The following is a 20,866-nucleotide window of genomic DNA, read 5'->3' on the forward strand; positions in this document are numbered from 1 at the left end:
GTGCCACTGGCAGCAGCACTTGAGGGACTATTGTTCGTCTTTTCAAAGTGGAGGGAGCACACAGCAGAGTCATTAGCTCCTGTGAAGCTTGACCTTCCTTGATGATATCACACTTTGCAGATTTGGAGCAGGATAAACATTTTAAAGGAGAGGGGAAATATCACACAGGTTATTTTTCATCAGAGAAGGTTGTAGAAATTTTCTGTGCAAGAGTTAAAAAGTAAAAGGAAGGGAAAAAAAAGCCATGATGTCACTAGTTACCTTTCTGTTTGACAGTCATCAAAGATGTGTCCAGATCAATTAATAGGAGAGGGACTATCTCCTCGCTGTTAACCATGCTGACCCTTGAGCAGACAGTGGAGCAGAAAATCAGTGAAGTCACAGTGCAGTGAGTGATGACTGTACAGATTTTCTCCTAATTTAGCAATGGCAATGATTTCAGTGCTCTTAGGAGTGGGCCCATCCTGGACAGTTTCTCAGGCTTCAGTGTTTGGAAAGTGCCCCAAAGGTATTGGGGATTTCTCTCTGGAATAGGAGCACTAACATCATGCAGAACATAGTTCAGATATTTTTAAATCACGTTGTCAGCAACTGCCACTACAAGGGAAGGTATGGTTATGACTTGCATCACTGTTATTTTTTACTTGGAAAGTGTGCTCATTTTGAATCCTTCACTCAGCTGTGTCTACCCAGAGGAAAAACAAACCAATTTCTTCTGGGAGAACTCAGCAATGGTCACAAGGCCAGCTGCACAATTGTGGTGGTGGTTTGTTGCTAATTCTGCAGGAGTGAGCAGAGAGGACCACCCTGTCATAAATAAAAAAAGGGGAAGAAAAAAAAAAATTTAAAAATTTTTTCAGTTTGTAACTTTGATCTTGCTTAAAAAAAAAAGAGGAAAAAAAGAAGGCAGTAAACAGCCTTCATCCTTGCCCACAATGCTGTAATAATTACTGGGGCAGGTTTTCCATTCCTTGCTTTTGCCTCACACCTGTAGGAAGCCTGCTCTTTTGCTTCTGTGCTTTGCCACCGCAGTACTTTTATTTGAAAACACGAGGATATTCAATTTCCTAACCCTTCTCTGGAGTCAGGGCAGTTTTGGCGACAGAGGAGTCGCAAATGGCTCATGTGTGAAGAGTTTGGGATGGAGCCGCTCCTGGGGCCATGCTGAGGTTGCGGGAGAGGGAAGATAATTGTAAATGTTCTGGTGGGGATCTGATTGACAGCCTATTGTCTGCAGGCAGTGAGTAGAGAATAGGAAATGAGTTAAGTGTAGGGGATCTGGCAGCTGCAGGCTCTGCTGATGGCAGCTGCTGCACCCGGGCTCCCAAACCAGCCCTGGCACCCCTCTTTCCAGAGCACCCCAAAGGGACGCCCCTCTGTTGGTCCAAAACGTGTGTCAGATGAGGCTGTGTCTCATTTCTGCTGCTGGGACACCTGGGGTGCCAGGGGTGGTCTGAGCCCCCGTGTTGGGGTGTCCCTGTTCAGTGTGTCACTGTGATTTTCGCTGTGTGTCACTGTGCTTCTGACCCGTTAATGTGCGGGGACAACAGGGAAGTCCCATGGAGCTGCTGGATGCCTGTGGTCCAGAAGCTAAGCAAGAAAAGGAAACTTCTTCTTCTCCCCAGCTCAATAAATTTGTCAACACGAGGTCTCTTTGGTAGTTTTACAGTATCATAATATCTGGGGCCAGTTAAGTGCGTTTTAAAGTTTTCATTATCCTACTTTTTTCCCTGGAGTGCTGCATGCCCTCAGGTGCAGCTGCCCATGAGAAGCCCCCAGTGAGCACTTAAATATCACAGAGCTGCACGTGCTATAGATAAAAATACCAACACAAATACTCCATCCCCAAAATCTCTGTCTGTATTTTTTTTTATCTCCTTGCCTATGTGCATTTGAGAAAAAAAAAGAAAAATCCCAGATTTGCATTGTTAGTGTAGGCTTCTGAGCCAGATTGTACTACAGAGCACGCTGATGTGTCTTCCCCTGAGGTATGGAAAGATCTATGTGTGCTAAGCAGGTGTTTTCGTTTGTTTAATTGGAGCCGAGTTTAGCACAATATTACAGATAAATGAATTACACATGTTCAGTAATTCATAGAAAGTGAGTGTTGTTTTGCTTAGACACTTGTCTTCGCATCCAGGTTTGCAGGGAGAGCGTGCTGGCAAAGCGGACTGAGGGCTTTTAAAAACAAGAAAAAAGTGTGTGCTTGAGCAGAGCCTGATGTCTGGTTGCTAAAACAGCAGTAACTATTTCACCTTTGTTTAAATCGTAACTTTGTACATTTAAATAGTATCCTGTTTTGACGAACTACAAAACCACAGGTCTGAAAAAGAAGCACACAAGGCCTGTGTCAATAGTTGGTGGCATCTCTGGGCAGGAAGTTTTGGGGTGACACACGCTGGTTGTGATGACACCAGGGATGGAGAGACCTGAGAACCACCCAGAGGGCTCTGGAGCTTCTCTGGTGTGCAGCGCCCAGAGCAGTGAATGCAACTGATGATGACTGGTTTGCTTTTACCTGCAGTTTTTCTTACTAGTTCCTTTTTCCATCTCACTTTTTGTTGGGCATCCCAGGCTCGAGCTGCCACATCCCTTGCAGAGGCACTGCAGGATATCAGTGTCCTCAGCCCCTTGTCGCCACTGATGGGTCTCTCAGCAGCAGGACAAGATCCCTGGCTGGAGCACAGAGGACGTGCTGGCCCTGCTCTTGCGGGAGCAGCGAGCGAGAGCCACGGGCAGCTCGGAGGTGCTGCCTTTCAAAGGAAGAGCAAAACCCATCGCTCCTTCTGGGAGTAGTCCCAGCCCTTGGCCAGCTTCCAGATGGATAATTCAACTTACCCCAATTTCCTCTGCAGATTCAATTGTAAACTCTTGTCTCGCTGTCCCCTGCCAGCGCTGTGTGTGACTGTGCTGTGCAGCGTTCAGCAATTGTCATGTGCAGTCCCACTGCCCGTGGAGGCAGAGGCACAGCAAGTGAAAGGTTGTTTCAGATCTTGGGCTGAACTCTAGGGAAAGTATTGTTTATGCCTTTTTAGTGCTTTGGGGCAAGTTTTTGGATTAAAGGTCTGGTTGGAGTGTAGGGTCAGTGCTGGCAGTGTCAGCTTTGAGAGTGATTGTGAGAAGTGACTTATTCAGGGACATCCTCTCCTGTGGACATCCTCACCTTCAAGTCTCCTGATAAGTGAAATTAAGGCTGTTTAGCTGCATTCCTCACTCATCTAGGAATTAGTTCATGCTTCACCTGTAGAGATCTTGTGTACATTCCTTCCCACCCATCAGCAATAGCTTCCCACCAGCCTCCTGCCAGGTCACTCCTCTCCATGGGTTAGAACAGAAGGGTCTTGTATGGCAGGAGCTGCACTGACAGCAAAACCAGCAGCCCTGGCCCACACAGGTACCCATTTGGAATTTTGCTTAGCAAACCTGTATCCTAGGATGGATCCAGCAGGGCTTGGCACATCAGCCTGGCTTTCTAAAGGAAGCCAAAGTCACGAGGGGAGGTGGTCTGTGATCTGGGAAGGGCTCCTGAATCCTCCGGGTTAAATGGAGCCACCACAGTAAACCACAGTTGAAAGTGAATTGGAAGCATTTAAAACTGTTACTTGTCTGAGGCTTTTCCTCCTGCATGCTGCATCAGGATGGGATTGTTCTGCAGGAGGTTCCTGGGAATTAATGTGTGTCCAAACTTGGCAGTAATCTCAGAAGGTTGTGGCAGGGTAATCTATAAACTTTTAATTATATATATATAGCTGAGTAAGTGGCTTGAAATCTCTTTAAACTCTTTGTTCATGAGTGTACATTAAAAAGTGCCCATCCCACATGCACACACGCAGACACACACACCCTCTTCCTTCCTTCCTTCCTCGTTTTACACCCACTTCCAGCAAGGCTGTGGCTTGTGGCATCCGTCCTTGTGCTGAGAGCTCCCCACAGGGGTGGCCCAGCCAGGGGCTCAGCTGGACACTGAGCCCCCCTTGCTGTCCTCCCACTGTGTCTCCAGTGTCACAGGACAGTGCAGAAGCTGTTGACTGTGACTGTGCTTCCCACCTGATGTGCAGCCCTTTTGGGAGGTTGATTCTGCAGCTTCAAACACTTTAATGAGATGCAAATTGTTTGTGATGCTGCCTCACTAAATGTATTGTAATTTTAAAATCATTTGCTTGTTAATTGTATTTAAATAGCTGCCACTTAGACAAGCAGAAAGTTTCCAGAAAGATAAATTGGTTGGTTTTTTTTCCTTTTTTACTGTGTTTGAAAGCAGCCCCGGTGACTTTTCATGGCTGCTTTGGTACAGCGCATTCCAAATGGCAGCGTGCCCTGGCCTCACTCAACTCCTGGTCCTCAAAGCAAAATACTCACTCTGTCACCTTTCTGCTAGAGAACCACAGTCCCCTCAGAAGGGGACACAGTGGAGTGAGTGGCTGGGCATGTTCAGAGTGGTGATCACTCACATTTCCCTCCGCACAGCCAAGTCAGATCAGCCTAGGTCAGATTTTGGGTGTGTGATTCAAATGCTGCTATTCCTGTGTGTACAGGATTTGAAAGAATCCTGAAAATTCAGAGGATGCAAGTCTTTTGGGATCTTTGAAATTCCCAGCCCATTTTTGTGTGGATATCTGACTGCTGGGCAGCTGAGGCAAGGTCACCTGTCCTCAGCACCTTCAGGGCTCTGTCTTCTACACGTTGGATTAAATGGCAAAGTTTCTCTTGGCTTCAGCTGAGCAATATGAGGTTCCTACTGACCTCAGTTCAGCTTGGTTTAGAGCTGATTTTGATCCCACACCATTGCTAGCTTTGGCATGGAGCAAGCTACACTGTGTCATTTGTATTTTAGTTGTGTTTGAAATACTGTCCTGGAAAACGAAAAATAATATTTCCATATCAGTTCATCCTTCTTGCGTTGGCTGGAGGATCCCACCCTGCCAAGACTCCTGACTCTTGTTTTGCAGCTCCTCTGTGTTCAGCACTGGACCCTCATTCCCATCCTGCCTTGTTTTCTCAGTGATGTCTCATATTCCCTCTGTTTTCTGTTTGCATCTTTGTTGTGCGGCAGGATCAGTAATAATAGTTAATAATTAGCAGCTCAATAGCACTCTTCACCTTCAAAGCAATTTTAGGCATTAAATCACTCAGTTCTGCTGGCACTATTGCAATATTGACTTGTTACTTCACCAGTGTCATTGAGGCAGCAAAAGCTGAGTTTTTATGGAGGCCAAAGTGGGGTCATTTTTTTTTTTAGAGTATAAAACTGGCAAAAAATAAAATTTTCTCCTAGGCTGACACTTCGTTTGCCAAATTTCAGCATAGAGCCAATTTTTAAAGCTGAGTAATAAACACCTGAAAAGTTCTGGTTTATAATGGCAGTGCTGAGAAGCCATTAACTGAATGGCTCCACTATAACACAAGAAAACCCTTAAACTGTTGAAAAACCTGTAGAAACTGGACAGAGGCTCAGCAAATGTGAACTTTGCTGTGAGTCTGGAGCTGAGAGATGCAAAGGCAGCCTGTGGAGACTGGTAGCACACAGATCATTAGGTGAGCACCCTGTCCCAGGTGAGCATCTGTCCCAGGTGAGCACCCTGTCCCAGGTGAGCATCTGTCCCAGGGGAGCACCCTGTCCCAGGTGAGCACCCTGTCCCAGGTGAGCACCCTGTCCCAGGTGAGCAACTCTCCAGCTCTCTCAAGCCATAGGGAGAAAGAAGGTGAGGAGGAGCAATAGGGATGGAGCTCCAGGGGAGCAGAGAGCAAAACCTGGGATAACGGCAAAATCCTGGAGCAAGGAAGGAGTTGAGTGATGCGAGGTGGCAGAGGGGATATGGGAGGAAATGCCGTGGGAGCCTGGGCAGCAGCAGGGCACTGGAGGGACACCAGCAAGGTGCCACCAAGCCCTGGAGAAGCCCTGCTTGGCTCGTTCTCTCCAGGGCCTGTAGAGTGAATTTCTGCACAGATTTTCCTGGAAGTGAGGGCAGCTCTGCTTGCTTCTGCCTGTGACCTGCAGCTTGCTGGCAAACTCGGATGCAAATGCCACATCCCAGACGAGCATCATTTGTGCAGATGGCCAGGTTCAAGGTATCAAAAGCCACCTCCCCAAGGCAGCACACACAGCCCGTGGCCAGCTCGGCCCCTCTGCCCTTCCTAGCACAGGGGGGAAGCCAAGCTGTAAGAGCAATGTAGTAAAACAGCAAATTGACCAGTAAAAGAAATCAGTAAATGAAGGGAACAGCTATTAATATGCCAAGCCAAGATGTGTAATTATACCCTAGGACTTTTCCAAACTAATACATGTTAAAGGTGTAAACCTATTAAAGGAGAGATTTTTCTGTACAGGGAACTTACGTAGATAGAAGGATTTACACTGTATTTTATTCTTGTATTATAAGGTATAAGGAACATTTGAGCAAATCCAGTCATTCCTATTATTACAATATCATACGTTTTTCATACCATTTTATGCAGTTCTTCAAAAACTTTGGCACTAATTCTCTTTATATTGTTAGGAATTTTCTTTTAAAAACAGAATTCTTTTTCTCAAATAGTTAATTAGATTTTGAACTTCAAATACAGTACTTTTTTTTTTTCCTCCCAAGAATAGGGGTGTTAAATCCATTGTGCTGGCCAAATTACAGTTTGGATAGTTACATTCTCTCTGCTTAATCACCCTGCAATTTCAGTCGAGTGAAGGATTTGGTGCCTCAGGTGTCCTGAATTCCTTCAGGGCTCTGTGTGGTGAAGCTGCTGCCACCCTCCACCCCAGAAGCTGATGAGTTTGAGGGCAGAGAATTTTTGTCTCCTTCCAGAGATCAGTTTTTGCAGTATTCCTCTCCTGTTACACACTTTGCAGCGAGTTTGTGCTTTTCCAAACCAAAATCTTTAGACTTATTAGAGGGATTTCTCTTGTTACAGGAAGAGAATTTTTTTTATCTTTAAGGGACCACAGAAAAATGATTTTATTTACTTGTTTATCTTTTGCCGTGGTGGGTGCAGCAAAGGAGCAGGTCCTGGCTGCCACACCGCATCCTCTCCAGCTCCAAGACCTGCTGCCTCTCAGCATCCTCCCTTTTCTTGTGGCTCAGGGGAGGGGAGGGGAAAGGATCAGAATCAGCAGCAGCTGGATTTGGATAGGAAATGTTGATGGGTCATAACCCTTGCTCACAGACAGGAGCTGCATTTGCCTGGAGAAGGGAAGCAGGAGGGAGAGCCCTGTCCTTGAGTTTGGGCCAGTTTATCTGGAATGAAGGGATAGGTTGTGGCACTGCGCTGTGAAGGGCTGTAGTGAAGTACAAAGGAAAAGCCCAGAGCACGCAGTGAGCCCTGCTTAGTGATGCACAAAGGCCTCTGAGCCGGCGGGATGAGCCCAGGGGAGCGGGAGCAAAGTGCTGTGGCCGGGCTGTTTGCTTAGCCAGCGCGCTGCCTGTGTCTCGCCCCTGTGAAACCAGATGTGCACCATCAGAATGACTGACGTGGCCAAAGGCCAGGGCACGGCTGTGCTGAGGCTGGGGCTTCTCCTGCCCCGCAGCCCTGTTTTCCCAAAACAGCAACACCTCCTCCCCCCCTCCCGTTCCCCATCCTGCTGGGCTTAGTGAGGGGCTGCTCCTGACCCAGAGACAGCGAGGAGGAGGAGGAGTAGGAGAAGCACACTGTGGCATCACAGGGTGGTGGTCATGAGGACACATCCTCAGCAAGCCCTGCTTCCTAAAAAGCTCTTTTTCCATGTGCATTTGATTCCTGGAGTCACAGTGCTTTTTCTAGCAGGAGCAGAGATCCCAGTGCTGCTTCCAAACTCCATCCCTCTGTAGCACCAGCACTGTCACAGCTTTTCTGTGCATTCCCATCTAACCATGAGGGCTGTTGACTAAACACCTCTTTAGGAAATAATTTGGGTTGTTTTGTTGCATGTATCAACTTAACTGTTCTGCTTTTTATAGAAGAAGAAAAGCTTTTCCCTTGGCTGCCTTCTTTAAAAAAAATAAAAATAGCTTTTGAATATTGGAAGAAAACTTGGAGCTGTGAGCCAGCTAAATAAACTGTATCATGAAACCTTAGGGACCACTGAAATGGGAACAGTGGCCCATTATTGCTAAGAAGGTGTTTTATTGAAATATATTGAAAATACTCTGATACATGTTCCCAACAGAGTGAGTGAAAAATGACAGTGCCCAGTGGTGATAGAGGGTGTTCTCACATGAGTACCAGAATACAGAACTCAGCACTCCTGGACTGTGAGCACAACGGTTTGATAGGTGTTACTACCTAAAGGGACCCATAGCTAATCAGTTTTATTGTAATTTATATCTCTGGCGATACATTCGTGTGTGTAGGTTGGGTTGTTGTGGAAGCAGACCTGGGTTTTTAAAGAGCATCCTTTGTGAGTGAGGTGAAGCATTCAGTCTCCTGATGAGAGAGGCAGATTACCAGGAGAGGGCAGTGCTTCCAGCAGTGCACCATTCCACACCAGCCCCAAACTGGGCTGATCCAGCCCCAAACATCCAGCTGTGGACCCTGGGGTGGCTCCAGCCCTCCACCCACACTGGGACACGGAGCAGGAGATGGTCTGGGCTGGCCAGGAGTTCACTGGTTAACGCTTAACAGGCAAAAATGTGTTTGATTGACATTTGTTTTGTTGATGTTTCATTCTGTGGTTTTTTTTCTTGCCATGGCAACTTTAACATCACGACAAAACACCTACTTTTCCTCTCGGAGCCATCGCTGTTGTCATGCCCAGTGGGTTATTTTGGTAGACAGGGCTTGTTCTTTTCAAGTGGAGGTGTTCCCATCTCCTACCAGATACCACCTCCAGTCTTTCCTGTCCTAAGAAGGTTTTCTCTGTGTGAACACTGTGTTTCAACCCATGGCAAAAAAAATATAAAAAATAGAGTTTTAGTGGAAACTGCAGCATTTCCTCTACTGTACGTGACATAAATGTCATCTCACATAATTAAGGAAAGTAACTGAGAACAGTTAGTGGTGATTACCTCTCAATATATTGTGTACTTTGGGGCAGAAAAATAAATTATGAATAATGCCCAAGCATACGTGGAACAATTTGCACACTGTGTTGTGAGTGATGCAGACCTGCTGGTAGAAGAGTGTGCTAATAAATTTTACTTTGTGGCGGAAACAAGAGATTACAGTTTATTAGGAAAGGAGATGGCAATTTATTAAGATCAATCAAATATGAATGCACAGCAAAAATGATGCCATACTTATTTATTTATTTATCTAGAAGCATGGGGGGGAGCAATTATATAAAATTTGTTGTTTACCTGTGATGTTTGATTCATTATTAATATTTTTATGTTTAGAGGGAACCATAATTTTGCTGAAATGTCTTCCATAACTCCTGTACAATCATATTCATAACTCACCTGAATGTTGACACATCCTGCTGTGTATATATAAATTAACTAGTAACACTGGCATTATAAAATGATGCATTAAATGAAGATGTGAATGGTAATTTAAAGCATGCCATGAAGTGAAATTTAAACCATTGTACAACACTGAGAGGATTTAAAGAGCCTTGTTCATGCAGAATTTGCAGGGCCAGTAAGAAAAATTACAGTTTCACATCAAAAAAAAAGAAGAGTAACAGAGACACAAGGATTTCTGAAATGTTAATTGCTTTGGCGTTCTGTTTTGTTAGACACCATCAGCCTAAAAATCTAAATTTCTGCCTGAAGATATTTTACCATGAGGGCATTAGCTGAGATTATTAAAAATGACCCAAAAAACTGTTTACTTTGTCCTTTTTCTCAGCACTTTGTGGGTTGTAAGTTTCACTGTTTCCTGTTTAGTCAGTTGTTTTCCCCATTTGTTTTTGTAGGTCTTTCAAACAGCAACAAGGGAAAATGAAGCATTCTCAAAACAGGAAAATATGATTTAACCCCACAAAAATGGGCCTGGGGATCCAGGAGTGGGAATAGTATCCGAGATGGCCTTTTTCCCTCAGAACTGCAAGCAGCAGTTTGGTTTTTCAGCAGCCCATGGCTCCGGTCCGAGTGTGAGCAGCCCGGTTTGGCACTTGCCTTTGCCAGGCTTGGCGTGGCCCCGCTGGGCGGGTGGGCTCCTCTGTGCCACAGAAGCACTGGCACCTAAATCCAGCTGAATTGCTCCCAAATTCCTGTTTGGGAAGCAGGGCACGGGGTTTGGCCCACTACCAGCTGCCAGAGTGCAAAGTGGGACCTGTTTGGCCGTGCCTGCTCAGGAGAACATCTCAAGGACTGAGTGCAGATGTATTGCTGTTTTAGGTAGAAATTGCCTCGTATTAGGACTAGACATAAAATTGACTCATTTGGGGCAGGTTGACTCTGGTTAGAGAAGATTGCACTTTGTGGATGTCTTTTCTTTTTTTCTTCTCTGCCCTGCAGGCAGCTGAGGCTTTTCTGTAGGCAAGTCTGAGGTCTCTGCATGGAGAGGTACCTGCAAAAGTCTGTGAATAAAGTGTACATGTAAAATAATGGCATAGCAAAATCATTTATTCCACTATACTTGTCGTAATTAATGATCTATTCCTCTCACTTGGACCTTAGAGCTTAGTATCCAGTGATAATTTTCTTTCACCTAGGTGAAAGATACCACCACCAAATATGGATCAGATCCCGTGGGCACACAGTGCCAAATAGCCATCTAGCCTGCCACGCTCTCTCCCAGTTATTTTTAATGTATTACTTTATATGTTCTGTTTTGAATATCCCTGTCGGATGGTCTCTGTCTGTGATGACTCTTTGTAATTGAATGGAATTAAAGTGGGAGTTTATGGTTCTTCTTGGTCTTTCAAAATATTTTGCTGGCTTAGAAATGCATTATATTTCATGGTGACCTTGCTTAACAAGTGCTACCATCTCTGTTACTAAGGCTGAAGTTTTTAGCCCAGAGCAGATGTTGGCTGAGCTTGCAGGTATGAAGCTTTTATATGAAAGGGTATAAAACGCTTTAAAAATATGGCTTGCAGGTTCTGTGGCCAGCACTCAGTGCTTAGACAGCACCTTTCAATTTTCAAAGTGTTTTGCAAATATTGGTCTATAGAAGATCCTGAAACAAGTCATATTATCCCCAATTTGCAGATGAGGAGGCAGAGATGTTGGGGCCATTGACTGCCTTGAAATTGTGCAGGCCCCTGCAAAGCCAGGCCAGGAACACTGCAGACTGAGCTCTCAGAGAAAGAGGCATCCTCAACATCAGAGACATTAAAAAATAGCTAGAGCCACCAAAATTCCTAGGTGACTTGCCCAAGGCTTGGGAGAATTGTTAGTGCCAGAGCCAGCAGTGTGCTTTTGCTTCACGTGTAGCTCTCACAGCTTTGGGCTTGCATTGACACATTACACTTTTTCTTTGCCCCTGGAAAGAAGAGAAATGCCTTGAGCAAAGTAGTAGGCTTCATAGAATCCCTTTTTTTTATAAATAGAGTAATGCAGAGCTTGGCTCACAGGCGTGTGATAAGCTGGTGACCAGGGCAGAAGGAGGGCACTGGCCTTGGATTGAGCTGTGTGCCTGGCTATGGTGATACTGGAAAATAAGAATTGATGATGTGAGAATAGGATTGAGGCTTGTCTGGGTGAGAAGTTTCTGCTGAGGAAAACAAGATGGATCAAAAGATTTCCCAGCTAGGATCTGTAGAGCATCCCCTGATGATCTGCAGAGACTGCCAGGGCATGCAGCCCCCTGCTCATTTTGGCTACAGAGTTGGTCAGGGTGTGTTAACACTCAGAGCCTTCCAAACGCTGCTCCTTTGCCGTCGGGGCTGCTGGGAACGCTGCCACAGCAACTCTCGTAGAAATCCAGCAGGAAGGAGGAGGTGGTCCACAAGAGAACTGTTGAAAAGTTTAAGTCTGTGTATTCTGTCGTGTATTTCCCAAAGCAATCCAAGTTCCTCGAGATTACTTTGAAGTCCAGGACAGGAAGGATTTCTCTTAAGCACAGGTGATAATTATTACTAGCGTGTTGCATGCTTTATGGTTTATGTTATTGCTGAGCTCCCGGTGTGTCAGGGGCTCTGTGTGTACGTGTGTGCTTAGTTCTGCACAGATATAACAAGGATAAATCCTGGCTGTTCCCATGCCCTGTCTGTGCTGACCTGCTCAGGGCGTCCGTGCCCCTTTAAGAGGCAGGCACTTTCTGGTTCATGTAGGCTGTTTCTGGCAGATTTAGGGTCTTGCAAAAGATGCCCTTAGTCCCTTATTAAATATTCATAAGAGGGTGGGGTCACATTTTTGTGACCTGAAAAAAATCCCATTAATAAATTTGTTATCTGACACGAAAACACTTTAGGGTGGAAAGCAATCCGTATCGCATCCCATTTAACATCAGATCACAAGTTGTCAGTAAATTGGGTCCTTTGTCTTTGCTTCTTGTGAGGTTCTTCAGCAGCATCACTAATGGGGCTATTGTCTGACAGCCCCGACTCCTGCAAATAACGGGAGGTTCTGCTGGGAATGGTGTAGGGCAGCTTCTGTCTGCTCTTGTGCTTGCACGTGAAGTAACTGAGGAGTTACTCTCTGCTTCAATTTTGTCTTCAGAAACTATGTGAAAAGGTAAAAAAACTGTAATTGAAATAGGGGGGAGAGGTTTTACCAAATACTGCTGCCTGAGATGAAGTAGTTGGACTCGATGATCGCTGTGGGATACAACTCAGGATATGCTATGGTTGGGAGCTTGTTGGGGAAGGGAAAACGGGCCACCAGGTCTATGGCAATCCCTGGGTTAGAGAGAGCGCACGAACAGGGGGTCGAGTTTGGGTGAAGTCTGGACAAGCATTTCTTGGAGCTCGCCCTCCTAAGTTTGTGAAGCTTATTCTGAGTTGGGCGTACCGCACGTTTGAGAGGTGCCCCAGACTCAAACACGGCGGCTTTGGGAGCACGGAGCTCCAGACTCGGCTGCCTTAGACATCCACGTGTGGCCGTGGATGTCCCCGGGCAGGGCTGGCAGGGGGACTCGGGTACCGCCGGTCCCCAGGCGCGGCCGAGGGAAGAAGGGGAGATGCTCCCCTCCGCAGGCCGGGCGCTCTGCCCCGCTTCGGTGCAAACTCCCGTCAGAAGCACCTTGTGCTCGTTTCTTTATTATCCTCCGTTCTATTTTCCGATACCGAAATCGCGGGGTTGTGCTGCAGAGCTGTCGGGCAGACAGCAGCAGAGCGGCAGCCACTTTCCGCGGCAGCCGGGAAAGTTGCGGGGCGGGCAGGAGGCTCTCCCCCGGGGCGCCGCCAACGCGCTGTGCCGGCGCTTTCCCCCGCCCCGGGGTCCGGGGGGGTGTCCAGCCGGCGGTGCCCGGGCGGGGGGCGGGGGCGGCCCGCGGGGCGCCCCGTTCCGGGGCGGGGTGTGCGCGGCGGCGCAGGGCGGGGCCGCGCGGGTGGCGGCGCGGCGGCGGCAGCCCGCGAGCAGCGCGCCCCGCACTCCGCCCGCGCCCGCGGAGGCTCCGCACCGCTCCGCGCCCGCCGCTCCGCCAGCCCGCTCCATGGCCCGGCGCGCCGCTCGCCGCCCGCCGCCGCCCAGGTGGGTGCCCCGCGGGGGGATCGGGGGCGGGAGGCCCGCGCAAAGTGGCGGAAAGAGCCGCGGCGGCCTGGAGGAGCTTGGAGGAGCCGCGCGGTCCCGGCTCCTCCGCGGGAGGGAGGTAGGGAGGGTGGGACAGCGTGTGCGCCCCGCAACTCGCCGGGGGTTTTCAGAAGTGATGAGCGGAGCGTGTCGCCTGGCGCCTGTCGTGACAGTCGCGGGTGCGCGTAGCCGGGCGGGCTGTGCCGCAGCGCCGGAGTTGGGAAGAAGAGCGAGGAAGGAGGGAAAGTGCACGGAGCCGGATAAAACACAGTGTCAGGTTTAAATGTCAGGAACCGGGATCGCTGAATGGATTCGCTAGTCAATTTACCAGGGGGAAATTAAGTGAGTGAGCTTTGTTTTTGACATTGACTGGTGCTGTGAACCCCGGCGAAATGGATGTAACGGGATCTCGGCGCAGCCGGGCTCGGTGTCAGCGTTGCAGTGCGAGTGAGCTGAAATTTCGAGGGTGGTGGTGGCGGGGAGGAGGGAACCCTTAGGAAGTGGGTGGTAAGTTTAGAGCAAAGTGCATATACACTCTTCCTCTCTGCAATTAACTCCTTCAAAGCCAGCTTGTTTCCGAAGGCGGTGAGAGTTGTGACTTGTGCTGGTGGCAGGGAAAAGCCCCTCGGTAACGCGACACAGTCCTGCCGGTGCGTGTGCCGCCGTTCGACACGCTACCATTTCATATTTTTAAATAAAAACAAGTTTGGTGGCAGGAAGTGTGAATCATTCAGGGTGACCAAGATCTGTTTATGAAAACCAAACGGTTGGATTTATTCTAGCAGTGAGTGTTGAGTTGTGAACTACAATAAATCGCTGAAGTTTATTTCTAATAAAGAGCGACTTGCGTACGCTAGTTTGCTTTTTTATAAATAAACTTAAATGTTAAAAATCTTTTCTTTTATTTGGATCACAGCTGATTCTCATGCCTGATGCTCCCGGGCCCAATCCTGGAATGCCTTGTGCATGTGCAGTAGCTGTAGTAGGCAAGGAGGCTCTTTACCCTCCTCTCCCCCCGGAGCTGTAAGCACCCTGCCTGTTAAATTATTTTTTACCAGATCGAACCCTCGTAAGTGTGTTTAATGTGCGGAGCTTTCAGGCATCTCGCACATCTTTTACACCAAGTTGAAAGGCATTTCTGTTTGCTTCTAAAAGTCAGGGCTACAACACATGTGCACATGTGCGTATGTCATTAGAGTGTGCTTCTGTCTGGTAAAGAAATGGCTTTTGTTGATTGTATATTTATTGTAGTAGCAGCCTAGGAAGTCTCTAAAAGCAGGCTCTGTCCTCGCAGCCGGCGGAAAATCTGCTGTCAGAGGGCTTTCAGTGATCTCCTGTGGCTACGTCCAAAAAATTTCATTGATAAGGCTGCAGAGATGAAACCCGAGTCCTGCCTGAACAGAGTAGCTGCCTTGGCCTAGACTGTGATAGAGCTGAACTGCAAACTGATTGGTCTGACACTTTATAATCAAAGTTGATTTATTGTTCATTAGTAGTGCATTAGCCCTTTCAGGCAAGACAGTTATTTGTGTAGTGGCCTGTCAAACAAAAGACCGCTAGCACCTGTCATTTCTAAACCATGAGATAAGCAAGCAGATATTAAGATAATGCAAATAGGAATACAGTGGAATGAGGTAAAGTTCTAGCAATTTCTCTGTAAGAAATATTGTTTTATTTAACGTGCTCATGCTTAGCAAATAGAGGAACTGGATTATACAGTGAAGGGGTTCCCCTGCACCAGGATCATCAGGAGGAGAAGGCGCTGGGAATGAGCTGGGCATCCATGGCTTGTGGTTTCAGAGCACCTCGAAGGTGAGGAGGTACTTGGGGCAGATAATGAATTGGGGAAAGCCAGTCACTGATACAGAAGGAAGATGTAAATGCTGTTTTGTAGCCTTAATTTAATTTTGTTTGATTTTGGTATTAGTGTGAGAGAAAGACTTTTTGTGGTTTTTTTCCCTGCCTCCTTCTTCCTCTTCCCAATGGACAGATGTCATAAAAGGATGCTCTTACTGGCAGGGGTTAATTATATGAAAACTTGATGACATCACAGCAGAGCTGTGAGAATGTCAAAATACATCTGCTGCCATATTCAGACATATTGCTCTCCCTCCTCTCCCCCTATATCAGCTCCCCTCCCCTCTCAAAAGGGAATGATCTCATGACATAAAACAGAAAACAACACAAGTGTCAAAAGAAAACAAAATTAGTGAACTTTTGTCTGCCACCATAGAAACGAGGATTAACTTATGTTATTCCAGAGCATGGAATGGAGACTATCTGCATGAGGATATATAGTGTATTGTCTTCTGTGAATTTTCATTTGACAGGGATTTTGGAGGCTGTGATCTTAATTAAATCTCAACTGACTCAAATAATGCATCTAAAGGCATGCAGTGTTGCGTAACCTTGCTGAGTTGGTAAACCATAAATCATCAGAAAGCTTATGATAGGAAGGGCTGCTTTGAAATTTTTTTTGTTTGCTACAGTTGGTTTGTTTTTTTTTCTGAGTCTTGTTTAACATTCACTTTACTGTGCTGTGCCATTGTGCCCTCCCTTTTCTAAGCACTGTTATTTTTGTTTTAAAAGAAAAAAAAAAAAAGCTCTGAGACATGCTCTGACCAGTCACTCAGCTGAACTAAAGAGAAGTCATAAATACAATGGGATTGACAGGGAAGAAATAAAATCCCAGCGCTGTTTTTGCAGGGACCTCAGTGCTCAGAGGAAGGTGTGGGTGCCTCACGTTCTTCTGGGGCTGAGTGAGCCCTGCACACGTTTTAGAAGTGTAGCTCTTAACCCCACGCTGAAATTGGTGCTGGGGTGTGAGCAGTGATCAGAGCCCACGGTAGAGGGGTCACAGATGGATGGTTGCACTGATGGACAGTGGGCTCTGATGTCTGCACGAGTGCAGTTGGTTTTAGGTGTGTGCAAGGAAGAAAAGGGTTGCAACAGTTGTGTGGAGAAGGATGAAATGGATTTTTAGGCATTGAAAGCGAGGTAGGGCAGTCAGAGCAATTTCTTATGCACCATTTTAACCTGACTGTGCTCAAGCATCCTTGTTGCTTGAGAATGAAGTTGTTTTTAAAATCCTGAAATTATTATTTCAGTGCAAAATGCCTTGGTTTCTGTGTCTGTGATTACATGCTCCGGCAGCTGAAGAAAGGTAAGGGGAGAAGGATTTTTACATTCAGAAGTTTAAGGAGTTTCAAAAGCTCCTGTGCTTTTTTGTGCTGTATTTCTTAGTCTTTTCAGAGCTGCTGTATACAAACGTGGGCTGGGAGGAACGCAGCACTTGGATTTACTTTCTGTAAAGGTTTCTCAGTAGCAGGGTAACTTACTGGTGTTGTTTTTCTCCCCTCTTTGCTAGGGAAAAGTGGTAGCTGGGGTAGTTTTATCAACACCTGCAGAACTAGATTGTGGGAAAGTCCTGACACCATAAGCTAAATTTGTTATTGTTTGGTGAAAGGCTTGGCTGGTTTTAAGCAGTTTGTTTGTTTTATTGAAAGCAGAACTGCATTACTGGAAACTACTTTGCTGTAGTTCAGTTAAAATGTTCTGTCCTGTTTTGTTTTTATAAGGTGCTTACTTGTTCAGCTTCACTTTCCAGTTAAAAGGAAAGGGGAAAAAAATCCACCATGTACTCATCTGCAGATTGAAGTGGCTGTGTAGAGATTGGGAGAGCAGCAGCACTGGCAAATATCTCTGCCCTAGCCTTTTTTTCTTCTATTTTTTTTTTTCTTTTTAACCTTTCCAGTGCGGTTTCCTGCGCTAGCAGGAGGATCTGTAGTCTGTATTGAAGTTGAATGAATGTTATAGAACACAGACTGAATACTGAACAAATAAGTGGAGTTGCTAATTGTTCTGTGCACTAGTTTCGGACGGATTTGCCTTCATTGATTAGGTAAGATGCTCTGTTATTTGGGAGGGACAACAACCCCTCCTCCCCAAACTGACAACGGGTTTTAATTTTTAAGCTTTATCTTGCCCTTAAATCTGAAACATCATTGTTCAAATAACTGAGAACAAGGTAAACCAACAACATCAAAAAGGTCGGCTTCTGTGATTTCTCAAGGGCTTGTTATTTTGTACTTTCCAATTCTATTTGATGTCTTGACAAAACAAGATGACACAAGGGAGAATACATTAAATTTTGATTTTCATCTAACCTGTTACAGTAGTGGCAGCTTAATTTCTTTTACTTTTTACCGAAGATGGCTTTTTGCACAATTACTCTAATTGCCACGCCACTTTATGAGAAGGTTTCTTTGCGGGTTTCCCATTTGCCTTGATTTTGTGAGGCATTTTTTTGAACGTGCTTTGACCTTTAACACGGCGAGCTGGCTGGTTGGAGTGCGTCTTCATTAGAAGTAAATCAGTGAATGGCAAAATTGTCAAAGAAGCAACTGATGTTTTCTCATTAGAATCTAATTTGCACCGTTGTGCTTAGCTGTGATGTTCAGCTGTAGGTGTCTGCCATAGGTGTGAAAACCTGCACATTTTTAAGCAAATAAAGTTTACAACTGTTATCAAGGCGTCGCTTGGAACCAGAGTGGCAAAGCCAACCCGGGTGTTTAAGCAGAGCTCTGGTTTGTGTGGGAAATAAACAGCATGACTTAACCAGGTGGATTTTCTTTTTTTCAAGAATCACTAATTTTTTTTTTTTCAACTGGCCACGACAATGTACGTCATCTCAAATGCTCGGGGTTTGAAGAGCAGGCAGCTATGGATTTGATTCTTGCAGGAAAAAATAGCCAGGGATGTAGAGAGGGCTCATCCTTCTTAGAAATCTGTTGGGAGTTGCAATTCTTTAAAATCTGCCCTAAGAAAAGAAAAAAAAAAAAATCCCCTCTGTATAACACTTCCCTTTCACTCACATGAAATTCTGGGCATGTTAAATGTTGCTGCTTCAATCGTGGTCTTTTATTATTTAATTAAGCTCTCCATAATGTATGTATGAATTAATACACAAATGTAAGGAGTCTGACACCATGATCATTCTCAGTATATTAAGGGTGTTTGGGAGAGAGGGTTTCAAGGGGTTTTCAAGGGCTTTAGGGATATTTTGGATGTTTCTAAGCAGGATTGCTTTTGGTTTATTTGAGGCTTTTTTGGCAGAATATGCTGATCTAACATTTCCCTTCCTAAACTCTGGAAAAAAATGCAGGATTTTTTTCCCTTTTTTTCTTTTTTTAGTTTTAAAGTGAATCATTATAAAATCACCACTGTTTCAAACCATGTACAGCAGGTTATATAATTTTTCCTTTCATGCTAGAGATTGGAAACAAAAATGGTAACTTTTTAAAATGTGAAAAATTATGATGGTTATCTCAAGCTTAAAATCTCACTCATCTTTTTAAAGGGGTATTTGGATGTGTGTGTGTATCTTCTGGTTTAGTCTCTATTTGACAAATGTTAGATGTAGAAAGGATTTAATTTATGTAAACTTTATATTTTTATGCAAATTAAATGGGTATTTATTATAGCAGAAACAATTATCCTGGCACTTAGTGAGAAACCTGGTATGCATGAGAAGTGGAAGATAAGATCAGATGTTTCATTCTGTAAACAAATACAAAAATATTCCCATTTTTCCTCAGCTAGAAGAGAATGCAGAAGACGGCAGACATCCTGACATGCAAGGGAATGTCAGCATAGCCCATCGTTTTGCTTTCTGTGGGTCAGAAAGAGATCTTCACTCCTGATAAAATACAATAAACAAAATTATAATAATAAAATGCTAATTTAATTTTAAGGAGGTTTTTTCCCTCTTACAAAAGGGAGTTGTATTGTTACAGAGAGCACAGTTATGCTAATGACAGACTACTTAGCTGATTTTACATTAATATAATACACATTACCTGTCTTAATGTGCTGTGCTGTATTATGGCAAAAGAACTAAGTCTAAAAGTGAGATTCCATTTCGCATAATGAACCAGCACTGCAGTTGCTGCGTGAATAATTCCGACAGTGGCGTTTTGTGTTGGGGTTTTGGAGGATGAAATACTGTGTCGGAAATGTTTTAGTCTCAGGATGGAAGCAGGTCCTGCCTGCCCTCAGCACTTCTTACTTTGCTGGGCTCTGCTCTGGCTTGTGGCATCGTGCCTCTCTACTTGCCAGGGTGTCAGTGCTTTATCTTCTCCTGTTTTGCATTGTTCCGCCTGAATTTTTTTTTTATATTTTAAATATATTGCATGTAATATCTTGCTAATAGGACAGCTCAAGTTCATTGTTTGGTTTTGTCTGGCCGTAGCTATTTTTACTGTAGTTCAGTATTTTTAACTGTTCCTCAGCGACTTGTTCTTTTCTGTGTTCAGCTGTTTTGCTCCGTTTAACTTTTATCACAAAATCTTTAACCGACGAATTGCTGTTTGGAAATCCAAGGTGCCTGGGATGAGGGCTGACTGAAATCAAGTTCGAACATAGATTGCAGGAGAAAAGGATTTTCTGGCAGAGTTATTCTTTATGAATTAAGGAAATCCTCCCCATCTTCCATGCATGCCTGCTGACAGTTAACAGGACTACAGCCGTATCCAGCACCGGAGGCACGGGGTGTGAAAATGGCATTCTTCTTTTTTCCTTTTTTTTTTTCCTTCATACAAGATTAAACTACTTGAAATTATTTAGCTAGTATTTAATTATATTAATATCACCAAAAATGAAGGAATGGAGATGATTAAATAGGACTAAATCATTTTCATCCCCGTGACCCTTGTCTGGGTTGTGTGGAGGAGTGACAAATGCATCCCTGCTGTAATTTCGTGGGGAAGTTAAAGGGGAGCTTGGCCCAAGTTTGTGGAAGTTTCCCTTGGTCGGTCTTGCCAAAATAGGGCATTTTTAGGGCTTGAAATGGGAGGGTCTCAGAGGGGATTGTGGGGCCGGGAGGGCTTTGGGGGATGCAGAGGAGCAGAGGCAAAACCCTGGGAGAAACAGAAACAGTGAGCGAAGACAATTGTGAGTATTAAAGACATTTTTTGCCGTTGATGGTATTAGCATGTCAGCAGGTCCATACTAGCACAGCTCCCAAAGCCAAATTGCAGCTGTATTTTTACCTTTGCTGCCAGGTTTACATGCAGCTGGGTATCTACCACACCCTATTGTTATCAGTCAACAATACCAAAAGTAGTTCATTAATCATATCAATAACAACAATCATGTTTCAAGTGCAAAATAGAAATAAACAACTTGAAAGAAAAAATAAAAGATTGATTTCTTCTCTGCATGCTAACCTAGCATTCTTTAAATATATCTGCCAGTAGTTTAATTTGAACTTCAACTCCCTGAAGGCAGTAAGACAGAATTATTTTAGTTCTTCATAGACTGCCTTCTGTGATTCATTGTTA

General features: G+C 45.1%; 1 protein-coding gene across 7 annotated transcripts in view; it reads left to right on the plus strand.

The window, feature by feature from the left end:
- The window catches only part of FOXP1 (forkhead box P1), a 377,157-nt gene that overhangs the window by 278,073 nt on the left and 78,218 nt on the right, over positions 1 to 20,866 (plus strand). The window contains exon 1 of one of the 7 annotated variants that reach the window (XM_054280801.1): positions 13,439 to 13,487. The exons of 5 other annotated variants lie outside the window; for them this stretch is intronic. The gene's annotated coding sequence lies outside the window, so the exon portion shown is untranslated. Of the gene's footprint in view, positions 1 to 13,438; positions 13,488 to 13,815; positions 13,869 to 20,866 lie in introns of those variants that run through there. One more of the 7 variants, XM_054280802.1, reaches the window with a different exon arrangement.

The sequence above is a fragment of the Melozone crissalis genome, unplaced genomic scaffold (assembly GCF_028551555.1).
Source record: "Melozone crissalis strain CALT ecotype California unplaced genomic scaffold, PUWL_Pcris_2 ptg000029l_1, whole genome shotgun sequence".
In the NCBI taxonomy this organism is placed as follows: domain Eukaryota; kingdom Metazoa; phylum Chordata; class Aves; order Passeriformes; family Passerellidae; genus Melozone; species Melozone crissalis.